The following is a 16,014-nucleotide window of genomic DNA, read 5'->3' on the forward strand; positions in this document are numbered from 1 at the left end:
CAGCCTGATCTGGATCTTGAGTGCTAGAGAGAATAGGGAGACACGGAAGGGGGGAGAAAGAGTGGGAGTGGTGGGAACTTAAAAATGCCAACTCTTTGCCATACAGCACACTGGGAAGTTTAAAAAAAAAAAAGAAAAGAAAAGAAAAGGGAAAAAAAGAAAGATTTAAGAAGTGACACTTTTGAAATCTCGCCAAAGCCAAACCATCAAAATGGGACACTGTCTCTTTAAGTGCCAGGCTGCACAAACGAAGGGAAATTAATTAAGTACGGGAGGCTGGTGTGGCGCCGGGGAGAGAATGCACAATCTGGGCCCGCATGCCAAAGCTGGGATGGAAAGGAAGGTGATCTGTCATTTTCTGCTGTTTTTTTAAGACAGAAAATATATTTTTGAGAATTGACTAAGCAATTACCCAAATTAAAGAAACTGGAAAAGCAAACAGTGGTAAAAACGCTCTAATTTTTTTCATTTTTGGAAAAGGGGGTGAAAGACATGAGGATAAATTGGAGCTGTTGTTTCAAGGTGCTCCTTATTAATAAAACGCACAGGAAAATAAAACAGCAGCTCACAACAACAGCTATTAACTCTTTCATGGCCCTGTCCTGCCAGGAAGGACTTCTCCATCCCGTTCCCTGCTGCAGGGCTCCCGTGTGATCCTCTCCTTGCTTTGGGAAGATGAGGCTGAAACTGGAGAGATACATTGCTGGGAGACACTTCCCTGCCACCCCGCAGCACCTTCCCACCCGCTTCTCCCATGCCAGCCCCCCTGTTCGCCCGGTGTCGATCTGGAGGGCCCCCACCACGGGGTCCATGCCATGGCGTGACTCCGGATTTAGGCGGGGGAGAATCGGAGGGAGATTTGGCTCTCACCTTCCTGGCGCACATCGACTGCCAACTGGCCCCTCCACACGTCACCCTGAGCCGGGGCCAGGTCTCCGTGCCAGCGCCGGTTGCAGAGTGCCGGGTGAACGGCTGCAGCCGGGGGCACGGGGCTGCGAGCGGGGGCACGCGCTGGCACGGCAAGCGAATTGCCGTGGGAAGGGGGATTTTCATGCCGGTGGGCTCTGCAATTTTCTGCAGCTACCCCGCAGGGCACGTACACGCACGCGGTGGGTGTCGGATGGAGCTGCGGCAGGGAAGAGCTTAGCGCTGCTTCCCCTGGGGCTTCGGGCTCGTGTTCGGCACAGGTCTCCCAGACATCAGTTGGGAATATCATCCTGCTGTGACAAGCAAGTCTGGGAAATTCCTAAAGTTTGTTGAAGAGGAAAAGCGTACGAACGCTGGGGAGCCAGGGCTCTGCTTAGCTTTATCGCTCTGCAGCTTGAGCCCACTGTCTGAACAGGACGCTCTCACTCCAGGGCTGTGGGATACTGGTGCACGTCCTCTCCCATCTGCCCTAAAGGGCTTTTATCCCTTTCTGCTGCTGCTGCTACTGAAAATTTAAACTTAAGGCATCCAATGGGTTGGGTTGTCACTGAGGAGAGATTCTAGCTCTAACTAGATGGGAGAAAATAGAGGCACCGTTAATTTCTTTTTTTATCTAACCCCATTTTACAAACTGGGTTTAAAATACTCCCACAAGCACCAGCACACAGCCTTCCCAAATCTCACTGCTGCTTTTTTTTTTTTTAAATTATTTTTTTCTTCGTTATGTGCAAGACATTCTTCAAAAAAAGGCTTCAAAGTTATAAACCGGGGCCTGCTCACACGAGGAGGGCAGCGTTCAGCATTATAGTAGTCAGACATTTGTTTAGAAACACACTCATCGCTTATAAACCTCCGCAGCAGAAAAAAGCCACCTTTCTTCTTTTATGGACGGGTGACTGCTTCCATAGATTAATTTTAATGCTGATTCCAGGACACATGTTTCTATGTTGCATTTAGTTTTGTTTTGCTTGTCTCAGATTTGTCATTCTCAAATGCTTTTTACTCAACTGCTTTTCAGGCTCACTGATTGCTGTGATGTCCCACAAGTCGATGGGTTTTTACACCCTTTCAAATAACCTACTCCACTGCTCTGAGAGGGGCTTATTTTTATTTCTGTGGAATAAACCAGTTGATTCAAAGGTGCAAATAAGGTTTTAGGTTATAAAATGTTTTTTAAGCTGCTCTTATAATGTCCCTGGACTTTTAGGAGTTTTCAGTCAAGTTTTTATTTTTCTTCCTGTGTTGACTGCACAGCCACACAGGTTATCATTTCTCGTATTAATAACTGTTTAAAAGCACAGTGTTAACTTCAGATCTGAATCCTGTAGGATGCAGAGTCCTTTGGAGTTGGGGGGAACTGGGAGAACTTCGCCCTCGAGAGGATCAGAGCCTGAATTTTGTTTTAAAATTTGTTTAGAAAACACACAAGTCATTGTAAACAGAGTTCAATTGTTTCGTATTTCTTACAAATAAAAAACACAGGTTACCCTAACAGGGATTTGAATTTATGACTCAAGGGATATCTTGTATGCTAATTATATTCACAAACCAGTAAAATATTTAATCTCATTTTACACAAGTAAATCCACTCTAATATTCAATGTTCAAGTAATGTTTTCTTGCAGTATACATAGAATCTAGGGAAAACCCTTCACTCAAAAGTAGAATTATAAAAAAAAAACCAAACTTTCATAAGTTTTGAAAATATCAGGAATACCTTTTTTCTGAATAGGGTTATAATGAATCAGGGTCTTGAGGCAGAATTAGTACCACGGGAGCAGACTGAAAAAGGAGAAAAATATGTGTCACAAACCTTTTTCCTTGTGACTATTTCTTTGAAATGCTGGACAAAAAGAAGTGCTGGTGTTTTATGTGTGTCCATGTACAGGAAGACTCCATGGGTATGGGTTAGACAACTCTCGCCCTTCAGCCTGCATGATTTCGGTGCACAGTCGAAGGCACTGCTCCCATCCTTTGCCTTTTGTTAAGCTAACAGGAGCCATACCAGCATGAATTCCTTCTCGGCTCATCCTTGTGTCTGAGGCTGCATCTGTCATGGCAGGGCTTTCCCCCATGCTTTGACTTTTTTTTTTTGCTGTATCTACCTTAAACCAGAATGTTTCTCCCACTCTGCAGCCTTGGCAGTAAGAAAAGTTTCTAATGAGTTACAGAACTGCGTCTAGCAACAACCAGACGTCCACGGGAGGCAGCGCACCTGCAAACAGATAGGCGAGAGCAGAGAGCCAGCAGAAAATCCTGCCGTGGTGCCAGATAAGGAGAGGATTTAATTTACCCAACAGCAGCAGTGGTTTTGCCTTGGAAAATTTGGCTTAGCGGTCTCTTGCCGATCTGTATTTAACGATGGGCTAATCCAGGAAAAGCCAGATCAATACAGCTTGAGCACAGACTGTCTTCTGGAAACATGACTCAGAATCCAGTGAGAATGAGGATATCTTACAGATCATGTATGCAAGGGAGGATAACGCTTTGGACAAAATTAGCTCTTTTGCCTGTGGCTTTCCAGTTCAGTTCTCCGTCAATACGCACACAGGAGCGGAGAGGATTTCCAGCCCCTCTGCAAAGAAAATGCCTGTGGGAGGGATCTAGCAGAAGAAAAAGTACTGAGGCTTCCCTCTTAGAGCTCCCTCTTCCTCCACTCCAGCTGAAGGGTGATGGGAAGGGAGAGCTGAGAGCTCAGACCACAGCCTGAGATCTCCAGGAGCTCAGAAATTTGGCCCTTGGGCACTTCAGAAGTGGGTGAAGATGCTGCCTTGGAAATGTCTCCTGTTGCGCTCAGGGACTCTGAGCAACAAAATGCTGAAGACAGCAGTTGCTGTACACAAAAGATTTCGTGAGAGAAAAATATAGGGGGTTCCCCTTCACTGAATGCAAAATTGTTATTAAAAAAGAAAGGGGAGGGGAAAAAAAAGCTGTGATTTGTCTTTGGCCCTCTTGGCTGATCCAGAGAGCGGCACGTGGGAGCAGCCTGACACACAGAGTACAGTCTTGTAATGGGTCTCACCCTCATATTGTAAATGCCACGCTTCCCCTGAGCTTCTGTCTGGCCAACATGAGGAACCCTGGGGGCAGGGGGATAAAGAAGGCTTTGCAGTGAAGCACCGTTTGCAAGCTTCAGGGGTGTTTTTAAGCCATGAGCTGAGCAGCAGGGGCTTTGCTTTTCCTTGTGATGCACTGGGGAGGAAAAGTTCAGGATAGAAACATGAAGAGTCCCCTTCGCACCCTGTCCGATCCCACCGCCTCTACAAAAAAATTTTAACTGCATTGTGCTGTAATGAGCCATGCCCAAACTACTGTTTTCTGGCCCTGTGTTTATTTTATTTCCTTATTGTAATGAAACTCAGATGGCTGTTGTTTACACTAGCACAGCACAGCAAGTGTGTGCTCGACTCAGTCTAATTAGCTGCAAGTCAGTTTTGGAATTAGGGCAGAGGAAAGAACAAATTTTTAGTAACTACTTTAAATTGAAGCCCTCATTTATTTTCATTACGGCTAGACAAAAGCAATAATGTTTCCTAGCCCTTTCCACGCACGGCCTTTGCTTTGCTGCGCAGGGCTGCGTTTTGCTTGCAGAGCATCCGTCTGCCCCGACTCTGCTCCCCGGCTGAGGCGGCTGCGCTTCTCCTGCAAGGCAGCAAACGAGACGAGTTCAGGCAACAGCACGGGAGCGGGGAACGGAGGCTGAGCTGGCCTCAAAGCTTGCAGTCTTTGACCATACAAGTGAAACAGGATTAAAACTGCTGCTGTAACCAGCTGCTCGAGTGCTTTGTCCATCGTGTAATACAGCTGGTGCTTAGGTCACCTCCGGTCCTGCTAGAGCAGCAATTTCTGTTTGCAAGGCAAACGCCTGGGAGCCATGAGGTTTAGGTTCTGTTTTTAACTTACTGCTGGATGGATCCAACTCCTGATGAAATCCATGGAAAGTCTCCCATTGACTTCAAGCCCTGGACAACGTTGGCTAAGTCGCATAAGGTTTCTGAACTCTATAGGCTGTGGATGAAATGACATGTATTTGTGAGGAGCAAGCACATTGGGGCTGACCCCAGCAGAGCCGTCAGGTTGGGTTGGCAGCCCTGTGCTGGATCCTTGCGTACGGACTGCCCTGCAGCGATGGTGTCAAACCAAAATCAGTACTGGTACTAAGGCAGTGTGAGGCATTTGGATAATGATGAAATTAAACACATTTGTAACTGTTAAAGATTTTTGAAGTCATTTTCTCTACGATTTAGCAACTGTTTGTGTTGCTGCTTTATTGTGCTGCCCATGTTTTGCTTAAGATAATGATCGAAATGCCATTTTTTTCCCCCTTCAAAAGGAACAATACAGTATTTCCATAGCAACAAATACCTGGATGTGCCTGATGATCAAAAAAAATATCATGCTGCATTTAGAGCTTGACAAGGAATTGTTACAAACAACAGCAAGCACTGAGGCAGCGATGACAGAAACACCTTCGCTGCACTTTTTGAAAAGCATCCTGTGATCCCCACCAGATAGGTGGATGGAATTGAAAAGGCAGTTTGCAGGGAGAGATCCTGTCCCCCTTCCCCACAGCCAGCTCTTTCTGCTACAAAAATCTTAACATCCAGGTGATTTTTAAACTAGTTTTTCAGCTACTAAATACCACTACAGTCACAGAAATATGGAATATAGGATAACAGCCATGGGTTTTCTATATCAGATTCACTATAATTCAAGTATTACAAGCCTTTATCAGATATAATAGAAATAAATTTTGACTATCTTGATAAAGTGCCACCTCAACATGTACATAAACCTAAGCTACCTCAAATCCAAACTGCATGTAATAACACACACAGCTAAGTAGTCACATATGCACAAATGATTTCTCTTTATATAAACCAGCTCCTGATTGAAATGCAAACAACTACCACTGACCTTAAAAGATCAAGATTCTCCATCTATATGGGATGCTAGCACGAGATTATATATTTGAGTTACATGTTACTACAGCAGAAGATATATAAAATATTCAAACCGCTCTAACACCAGAAAAAGGTATCCTCTAAAGAGTTCTGTTGAGGAACATTCAGAGGAGGTGGCTAATATTTTATTTTTTTAAATATAGCTTTTCAGATACTGAAATCATCTTTCCAGGTCAAATAGCTTTTTAAAAAATATATTAGGTAACACATTTGTTAAAACTACTTTGAGCTAAAGCATGCTCAGATTAAGCTGCAATATATATTATTTACAATAGATCTATTTTCCAAAAGGGTTCCTGTGTGTTGGATGCAGTGTTGCCAACTGTCAGTAAATTTACGAACAGCTTGTAAATTTAAGTGCTTTCCAGAGAGCTATTGGTATGTGTGTAAAATACTCATTTTGTTCCTAAAACATGGCAAGACATTTTTTTCTATGCTTGAAAAATAAGGAAAAAACCCTCATAAATAATATCATTGAAGTGATGACGTATCAGTTTCTAAGAAGAAGAAACTGAAGTAACTCACTTGGCGAGCCAAAGTATCAGCTTTTTCTTGCCTTCAGTGGCTCAGAAGATACTAATACCTTGATGCACTTTCAAGGCAAGAGTCTCCACAAAACCTAAGGCCTGCCTCATTCCTCCCATGAAGACAGAGGCCCTTGTACTCTTAGAGCGAAGAACATTTGACAATAGTAGTAAGGAAGACAGTAATTCACTGAGTCCCATTATTTAAGCTGACACGTGGATTTGGAAAGACTTCAGTCAAAACTGGTGGCTTGATGCAAAAATAGTTGAAAGAAATAGAGGTAAAGGCCAGAAAAGAGAAGGTTTGTCATGTCCAAACCCAGAACCGAAAATAGTCATTTTCATTTCAAGAAAAATAAGTGCCAAGCCTGGATACTCTACTACAATGCTAACAGAAAGACAGCAGCCCTCTTCAGCAGCTCCCCAGTAAAATCAACCCGAGCTTGCTTTCCTAAGCCTGACTATTATAAATCCAAACAGAAACAACCCCTCTTCCTAATGCAAGAACCACTGCAGATTGCTTCCTACAGACTTGTATAGCCTATTAGCAGACTTTGGACCCAGAGTCAACAGGAGTATCTCCTTCCTCCTCTGGAGCGCCTACAAAACTATCCTCAACTAGCAGATCAAAGGTGTTTGCAGGTGTTTAAGGTGGAGGTGCCAAGATCCTCGAGAATATCCCCTGTTTTGTTAGCTTTGCTGGTCTTCTGTCAACTGGCTGGGACATAGACCTTTACACAGACTTGTGTGAGGGTGAAGGACAGGATTTTGCTAGCTGCTACTGCCAGGATCCAAAGTCTGATCCCTGCTTTATTCTTGGAACAGCTGATAACAGGGCTATTAACTCTTAAATCATTGCAAGCACCTTCAGATATCTGGAGTTTTATTAGCCATTTCAGTGGAAACTCAGAGGCTTGAACTCAGCGTCCGCTGGTAGAACAAGTGGAAAACTATTTGCAGTGCTCAGTTTAAAGCACATTTGTGTTTTTATTCTATGCATCAGGCCAAATTTAGCCATCAAACTGAATTGGATTTGGGTGAGAAAAAGCACGGACTCAGGATAAGCTGAGGAGTTAAGCAGATGATAAACTTTGGTGGTTTACTCTCATTTTCTTTTTGACTAAAGAAAACAATGTGGGCTCCCCTTTGAGGTCCTTTAAGGAGCGTGTGACTATCTTTACAGACGGTGCCCCAGAGAGGGGACAGAGGCAGGCTGAACCTGCTCGCAGTCACTCAGCGGCACAGTGGGGAGAGCAGCAACGCTCTCCCGAGCTGCAGGGTCTCCAGCCCCCGGACCACACCGCCTGGGTTGGTTTTACAGCTGTTTGAAACCTCTGTTATGATTACCTAAACTATACATCCTGCTGCAACAGACACAGCACCTTGGCTCTATAGAGGGGCCCTATAATGCACTGTATAATACTAATAAACATGATTGTTATAAAAAGATAAGGTTACAGAACATTACACTTTGCCAAACTCCAGTTGACTGTAACTTTAAGTTTTGGCTGAGCAAGGAGCCAGAGAGATTTTAAAATTCAGCAGTAGTAGCTATTCAGAGGGTTGTTCTAGTACTCCTGCCAGGAAAAACTTCGAGTGAAAGGTCTAATTTATCACACGTTGGGGTTGCAAACCTGTGCTCCGGGTACCGAGGCAGTTGCTTGTCAGGTTTCAAAAAAAGTCTGGAGGAATCCCTGGGTTCGGAAGTGGCGAGAATTCCAGTTCGCTGTTCTGAGCAAGCAGCGTTGCAGCAAGAGGAACGTGCCTTGCCCACGCGTGCACACACAAAAAGGATGGATTTGTCCCTGTGTTGCTTCTCCATCCTCCCCCCACAAATCACTAAATAAAGAATAGCCCATTTTTGAGGCAAAGCTTAGGTTATAATAATGTTTTTTTTCATACAAAAATCTGGTATGGCAGCCTCCTGTGTTGACACAAACGGAAAACGGTGCTGGGGAGAATGCAGCTCAAGAATCCTGTGAAGTTCCTATAGACTGAAATATTTAAATTGGGATTTATTCTATTTTTTTTTCATCTATTTATTTACATTTCCTTTTCCCTCCCTGTAGTTATCTCCTTTATTTACCACAGGAGGACTGCTCCAAGTTGCTTTTGACAGTAGCTTTTCCTCTTATCATGTTTCTTTTAGGCTGTCTGTGAATATAAAGCTTTTATGAACCGCTTCAGACATGACATTTTGATGGGAAAGTCAATACACACTTTACCCTTTGAATCTGAGGAGCTGTTGCAAAACAAGTGGATATCGCTGAAAAAAGCTCTTCATTTTAATGGGATTGAGATTAAGTACATAACACCTGTTTAATTTGAACATCATAAATATCCCATAGTGTGACAGATCTGCTCATCTCAGAGATAAAAAAAAAATCCCCCATAAAAGAGATCTAATCTGCTTGAGCAAGGCGGTGCGCTTACTGCACATAGATTCCCACCACCCCGGAACTTTGTACCTAATGTTTATCAACAATACCACCCAACCGCTAGATCAGCCTGAAGAAGGGTTGACAGACCCCAAACCTCTTTTTCATTTTTCCAGTCCCTTTTCCAAGGACCTTATGAAAGACGCTACCTCCTACGCAAACCCTTCCCAACTTCATACAGGCAAGGCTCGCTCTTCCCGCTGACCCACAGCCCTCTGCATGCCACCCTGCCATGGTGGCTGTCACCTCCCTGCCTCCACCCTGGCCATGTTTCAATGGGCGAAGCAATTCACACACAAACAATAACGTGCAACATTGCAAGAAGTTTGCAGCGTGGTTTGGGATGGAAGGTGCACTGTCAAAGTTATTACGCTGCCATTACCCATGCAACAATATACGATATCGTTACAGCCAGAGAACTCCACAGTGAGACACATGTCCAGTTTGCCACCTCCGCCTGGCTGGAGACAGCTGAGCTGACAATACCACACCAGCCCTTGGCTGGGACTCACCAAGGACACATATTTGCATGCTCATGCGCACTTTCTTTTCCCTGTCTCTCCTTCTCCAGCTGGAGAAGGAAGGTGTGTTTACAGAAGACAGGCTAAACACCTAAGGCTTAAGCAAAGCTAGTGGAATGCAGGCTGTCCTTTTAATCTTGAGATCATAAGACAGAAAATAATGGCAAGTCACACCCATCAGTTTCCAGGAAAGTAAAATCTTCAGACTCAGCCACAAAGGAATTTTAAAAAAAGAAGAAAAGAATTGCAGATTTTTTCCCCCCATTTCTCACTGAAGTTTCAATTTAAAAAGAACAGCCACCAGCACAGACCTAGGCAAACCTCTTCACCATAAAGATAACGCAAGAAAACTTCTGACCAATGATCTGTTTCTGGATAGAATTAGAGAACTGTAGGGGCAAAAATGGGGAGGGAAAGAAAAAAAAGTAAATTAGTGCAACCATGAATGAGACTTTTTGAGCCTCAGAAGAGGCAGGTTCTCTCCAAACTTGGGAGGAGAGAACATTCCACTGGGCAAGTAAAGCTCCCTCCACGCTGCCCACTCCTCCACCCAGACCTGCTGGGAGCACTTTCGATGCCAACTGTCTCTGTAGTCCATTCAGCTCTGGGTCATTCATTTGAGATTGCCAACAGGGGTGCTAATTAGCACCAGTTGCGGCAGACGGCATTTTGCTGATGTGGGCAAACATCCACTGGGAATGTGCTGGAGACCACCAACTCAATTCGCAGAGATATTTTTATTTTAATGTTTTTGCTATCCCAGATACCTTGAGCTGTTTAGTTAAAGGAATCCTCCTAGGAGTTGTGTGGGAAAATATGCATACCTATAGAAAAACCCAGGCATTATGCACACCAAATGCATATCACAGGCTAATTATAATTTCTCTGCAGATGCCAATCAGAAGAACAAGTTAAAGCCATTGAGAGGGGGAGAAAAAAATGCATCTGTGGTTTGCAAGGTAGGTGTACTTGACATGTCCTTTTATTAATTCTAATTATAGAGATTCCACAAATGGATGTCAAACATTTTCAGGGTGTTTTGCTAAAAAATTTCTGTGATGGAAAAAGGAAGAACTCCACCTCAGCAGATCATTTCTTCTTGTTTGTTTTACTATTTTCACTGTTTTCTTACTTTTAGGGCAACCAAGAAAGACAGAAAGCGAAAAGAAAAAAAAAAATCCCTTCTGGCCTATGTTCAATTACTGGATGCCCCTCAGCTGAAACGGAAAGCAAACATTCCCAGAATCTGTTGAATTCAAACAAATGAACTGGCCAGCACCAGCCTGAGAGAAAGAGTTAAATGGGAGCAGCAGGAATAATTCCAGTGGCTGGATAGATGAGTCCTCACATCTTCTCTGCACCACAGCCCATGTCTCCTGTCTCTCACTCTGGATCTAAGGGCCATATTCCTACTCATATTCTGCCCCGCAAGCTTTTTCCTGACCAGAAGTTGCAGTTCATGATCCTCCAGGGTCCCAGTGCAGCCGACTGCCCTTATTCAGCAAATGAAACATAAGCTTAAATATTTGCTCAGGTTCCCCTGGGTTTGATCAGACTGATGCAGGGGTTGGAAGTTAATAGGGATGAAAAGCATCCAACTGTCCCATTTCTCCCTTTCTGAAAAGGAAGGCTTGCTTAATCTCCACTTGTAAAGAATCAGATGGAGCCATTGCCTTTCCACATGACTCCGTGGATTTATACTAATAGACCTGAAATTGGAAAATCTCTTTTGTATTAAGTCCTAAGATCTATCACAATGGGACATCTCATTTAAATAATGGCACCTATTTGTGTTCACACCTAGGTCACCCCTACATGGCCACTCCTTTAAAGGCTGAACTCCCTTTTTTTTTTTTTTGCAGGATTTCTCAGCTCTTGCAGCTCCTGCAATGCATCACGATGTATTGCCAGCAGAGTCCCAGCTTGCCCACAGCATGCTCTTCTCTTTAACCCCTGACACAGAAATGGATGTTTTCCTCCTAGGCTCACCCTCTTAGACCAGGGTTGGTTCCCACCCAACATACTCTCACAGTCCATTTTATTGGTACGACAAGCCTGGATGACTTAAAAATGAGGACAAAGGGTGATGGCAGCCTGTGTGTTTAGAAATTAAGAGTTTGATTTGCAGCAGGTATAAACAGAGAGAACTCCACTGAATTGTGCCTGGCCTGCTAAGAACCAGTCCACATGTTAAACGCAAAAAAGGGGATATTTTAACTAGAGAATCAAATGCATTGGAGATTCCTTATTAATTGCCCTTGCACAGCTGTCAGCTACTACCAGAGGTTTAACTAGACCACATGAACAAACAATTCACTAAACCCTTTGCCCTCTCTCTCTTGCCTCCCCATCACCCACTCACCGCATAAACACGCTTCCTTAGAGGGAATTCCTCAGTCTTGTACAAATCTGGATGCATTAGAACCCAAACCCATCCTTTTCCTTCAAAAAAGGATCTAAACATGGAATCATCAGCTCCATCCATGGCCCTGATCACATGCTCAAGTAAACTTGAGATCAAACTTCACTGAGAGCAACACAGCTGCATGCGCTTACAGCAGCAGAGAATTTGGGCTGAGGCCCAGATCCTCAGAGGGACTGAATTGCCTAATTTCTATTGAAATAACTTGGGGTTAGACACCTAAATACTTTTGAAAAGCCAGGTCCAATGTTTTTTTTTAAATTAACTAACATAAGTCCAGAAAAATTAGTATTAAAAAAAAGTCTTAATGGGCTATTCTGAAGTAGTACACTTAAGGGTTATTGCTCTTGACTGGCTAATAAATTATATTTTTATTTGCCAATAAAACAATAAGAATAATTTTAGTTATTCTACTTTCAGAAGAAATTATTTCTTCCCTCATAAGTGTTGGCAAATGGTAAAACATGCTATAGAATACCAGACGATTCATGTATCAATAGAGAAATAGTAGAAAAATACCCTAAGTAAACAAAAGAAGCAAGAACAAGTTGTAATCTGCATCTCTGAAATTCATTATATTGCAGTTCTCCATCAGTGAATGACCTGTTAGAGCCTGTCTCAAAAAGTGAGCCTTTGCTGACCTACACGGTAGGTGGGATTCACTGTATGAAGCCAGGAGAGAAGCAGCCGTAGGAGTGTAAGAGTTTTGGCTTTGTCGTAGGTAGTTGAGAAGTGTTTTTGCAAACTATATGAAACTTTGGAATAAGAAATGATGTCTTTTGGTAAGGTCACGTAGACCAATCTGTCACCCATCTGCTTTTGCAAGCGACAGCACAATGAGAAAATGCAGTAAAACTGTGAAAAAGTAGTCATTGATGCAAGATGGCCCAGGCAACCTTTTCAAAACGGTACCAAAGAATCACTTCACGTACAATTGGCAGCACTGCCCATGGGTGAGCTCCCAGGGAAATCTCCTCTTAAAAATTCATGTTTCCCCCATAGTGTGAATTAAAGGCAATAACCCTGAGCTCCCTAAAAGTAACACTCCCCTTCGGCAACAAGCAATGACAGAATTATCCTTTACCATCCAAGGCTGTTTTCAACAAAAAGAGAATTTTTCCAGACCAGGCATAGAAGCAGCTATGTTGGAAGATATTGGAAAGAATGAGAGTGAAGGAACAAAAGAACATAAATACTATATCTGACCATAATGGGAAAGAGTAGGTGTCAGATGGCATATAATTTTTTGTCACAATGTTACATTGCTATTCAGGATGACATCCCCCGGCTTCTCAATTAATAATAATCAGCTGGCTCCAATGAAAATAATATTTATACTGAGGCCATGACTTTCCCCTTAATGTCCTCAGAACATTTTACCAAGAAGTCAGGTTGAGAAATCATTTATTGCAGGTATCAGTAAACTCATCTTTGCCCCGCTGGATCCTGAAAATCAGCTAGGGAAACTTTAGTTTTTCTTGGGTAAAGTCACTTTTTCTCCCCCCCCCCAATATTGTCTGTTCAATCCAGATGGTGGGGATCTTCACATAGGAAGCTGTAAGCAGCTCCCAAGATAAAGCCACCTCAAAAGCAACATGAACGTGCACACCAAACAGGTTACTCTGAAATGACCAAGCAGTTATTTTTATTCAGATTGAGATGAGTTTGTACAAGGGCTCTAAGCAAGCTGGAAGGAATGGCTAGAATCACATCACACATCTCAATGTGTCTGTTATATCCATGGCTGCAAGCCAACACTCACCAAAACTGAAAAACCTTTTCTGTGTTAGCATCTCCTAGCAGGCCAGATCATAACTGGTCTTTATCAGAGAGACGGAGTTGCGATGGGGAGACAGAACAGTACACAGAGCCTCTTACCTTCTACCCGTAGCACAAACTGTGGAGCTCCAGGGAGAAATTTGCCCCTTTACCACCCAAACTCAAACCCAGGGTGGTGCTGCTTGGAGCTTGACTTTTAGCACTGCACCATTTGCTCACCTTGGCCCATTTAATTTCCTGCAAACTCTGTTTAGTTTCAAACACCTGGCAGGAGGACCCAGCCCAGAGTAACACAGCTCTTGGCGATCACAGTATCTTTCATTCATTACCAGTTGGGGCAGGGTTGGGTTATTGACACTAAAGTGCTGTTAGAATTAGGAAGTCTTTCTTTTTTTTTCTTTTTCTTCCCCCCCCCCCGCAAGCAATGACAATTTCTTGGATCTTCAGTCATGACCAAAAAGTAGCATGTTATACCTAGGAAGGATAAAAAAATAAATAAAATATGTCTGGATAATTCCTGCTCACATTACTTGCAAAATGAGCAATCTCAGACTGAGAAATTAGATTTAGCAGCTCCATTCTGGACAGGAGTGTTGGGGGTATCAGTATTTCAGCACTTTCCAATGGTGATAACTGACTAATCTGCTGAAAATAAGCTAATTATGTTCATCGTAATGAAGTCTGGTACTGAGAAACTGTGCTTTTCCTCTGAGTACACAAGCTAACCAGAACACAACATATAACTGCAAGTCCCTCCGACTCTCTACAGATTTTGTAGATGTGGATTTCCCATCACTTGGAGATTGTGTTAGGGCTGAGGTTTCCCTCACAAATTTGCTTTCTTTTTCCTTGAGGGATTTTAAATAGGGAGGAGGGAATATCTTTTTCCCCCACTTATGGTGTGTTTTCTTGATGAATTTAGAGTCATACATCGATTTAATACTGTAAGATTAAACTTTTCTCTATTGCATTACATAAATGTGTTTCTGATAATTACAACCATAAGCCTGATTGTTTGGGCTTTTGTGATCGTGTTATCCAGTGAAAAACTATATGCTCACAAAGGTGTACTAAAATCCGTACTTAAGTAACCACAGAATAAGTTACCTTGAACAAAGTTCATGAGGTTGGTTCTCCATTACTCCTTCCCTTGCACAGTCATTTATACCAATAGAAAGTGAGTTCAGAGTGGTTACAAAATTGCATTGCTCTCATTTAGCAGTATTTTGAGACCCATCTTGAAATCAGGAAGATGACAAGATGCAGCGCAAGAAAATAGAAAATGTCATGAGAGAGGTGATTTGATCATTTCCATGTATTATATTAATTAATCTTCTCCATGGACTTTGGCAGAGTTATTGTAGCATAGCAGTGGGAAATACCAGGTTCCCTATCTATCTTTTGTACCCATCTTCACGACTCCAAGAACTGAAGCACATGAATAAGACACCATGAAGGAACACGGCACATGTGAGCAAATCCCTGTACAGACAGTCACTCTGCATGAGTTGATGCACATTAATTTCTTACTCCACAAGAAGTTAGGATGCCTAAGCTCTGCGTTGCCAAATACAACCAATGTTGACAGCTCTGGAATTGCCCAGAGATCTGAGTTTTTTTGCTGCAGAGTGACTCATCTATTGGTCTGACCTTCCTTCCTTCTTTCTTTCCTATTTTATGCTCAGTGCCTGTAGCAGAAGTGTACATTTACAGCTCCCTTGGAAACACGTTTAGAGAAAATGGTAGTAAATGATACTGCAGAAACTATAAATGGTTCCAGAAAGACGGTAACACATGCCACAGAGTATTTTGGCTAAAAATATATATGGAACCAGATTGTCATTTGGTGGATTGGCATGGTTCAAAAGACGTTGTTGAAATGGTGCCAATTCATGCCAACTGAGGAACTGATACCAGTATTTTTGTTGGTAACTAGGTAAAATAGAGCCAAATGTGGTATTTTATGTCCTGGCATTTTTAATTTTATCTTGAGGTTCTGGGGACAGGAAAAATAAAAAAAGCACTTCCCTCATGAGGTTTATGTTTGTTCAAGAAATGCTTAATATAAAGAGAGACTCATATCATACACACAGAAACTCCCCAAGCTCTTTTGAATCTAGAAAGTACACATGCACGGTATCCACTGAGCCAGACTGCAACACTTACGGACTTGTTCTATCAACCTTCCCTAATTAGCTGAATTTAACAAATACGTTGTCGCCAGAGCAAGGATAAGGATAAAGAAATTTGTCCTAACTTTTTGGCACTGATTTCTAACCCGGCTGTTCCCATGCTGGTACACACTGTTTCAGAACAGCTTGTTACCTGACACCTAATGAAGGAAAATAGGCACATATAGGTGGTTATCCAAAGCCACAAACCTAAAACTAGAACAGAACAGACTGGGATTATGAAATTGCATCCAGTTTAAAGAAAAAA

The 16,014-nt window shown here is 42.8% G+C and overlaps 1 long non-coding RNA gene across 1 annotated transcript; it reads right to left on the reverse strand.

The window, feature by feature from the left end:
* Positions 1-4,234: 4,234 nt before the first annotated feature.
* On the reverse strand, positions 4,235-13,735 carry LOC127024170 (uncharacterized). Its single transcript, XR_007767530.1, has 3 exons — positions 13,675-13,735; positions 4,831-4,935; positions 4,235-4,569 (listed from the first exon to the last, which is right to left on the reverse strand). It is a non-coding gene; the product is annotated as an uncharacterized LOC127024170 (long non-coding RNA).
* Positions 13,736-16,014: the final 2,279 nt, after the last annotated feature.

This window comes from Gymnogyps californianus, chromosome 19, assembly GCF_018139145.2.
Source record: "Gymnogyps californianus isolate 813 chromosome 19, ASM1813914v2, whole genome shotgun sequence".
Classification (NCBI taxonomy): domain Eukaryota; kingdom Metazoa; phylum Chordata; class Aves; order Accipitriformes; family Cathartidae; genus Gymnogyps; species Gymnogyps californianus.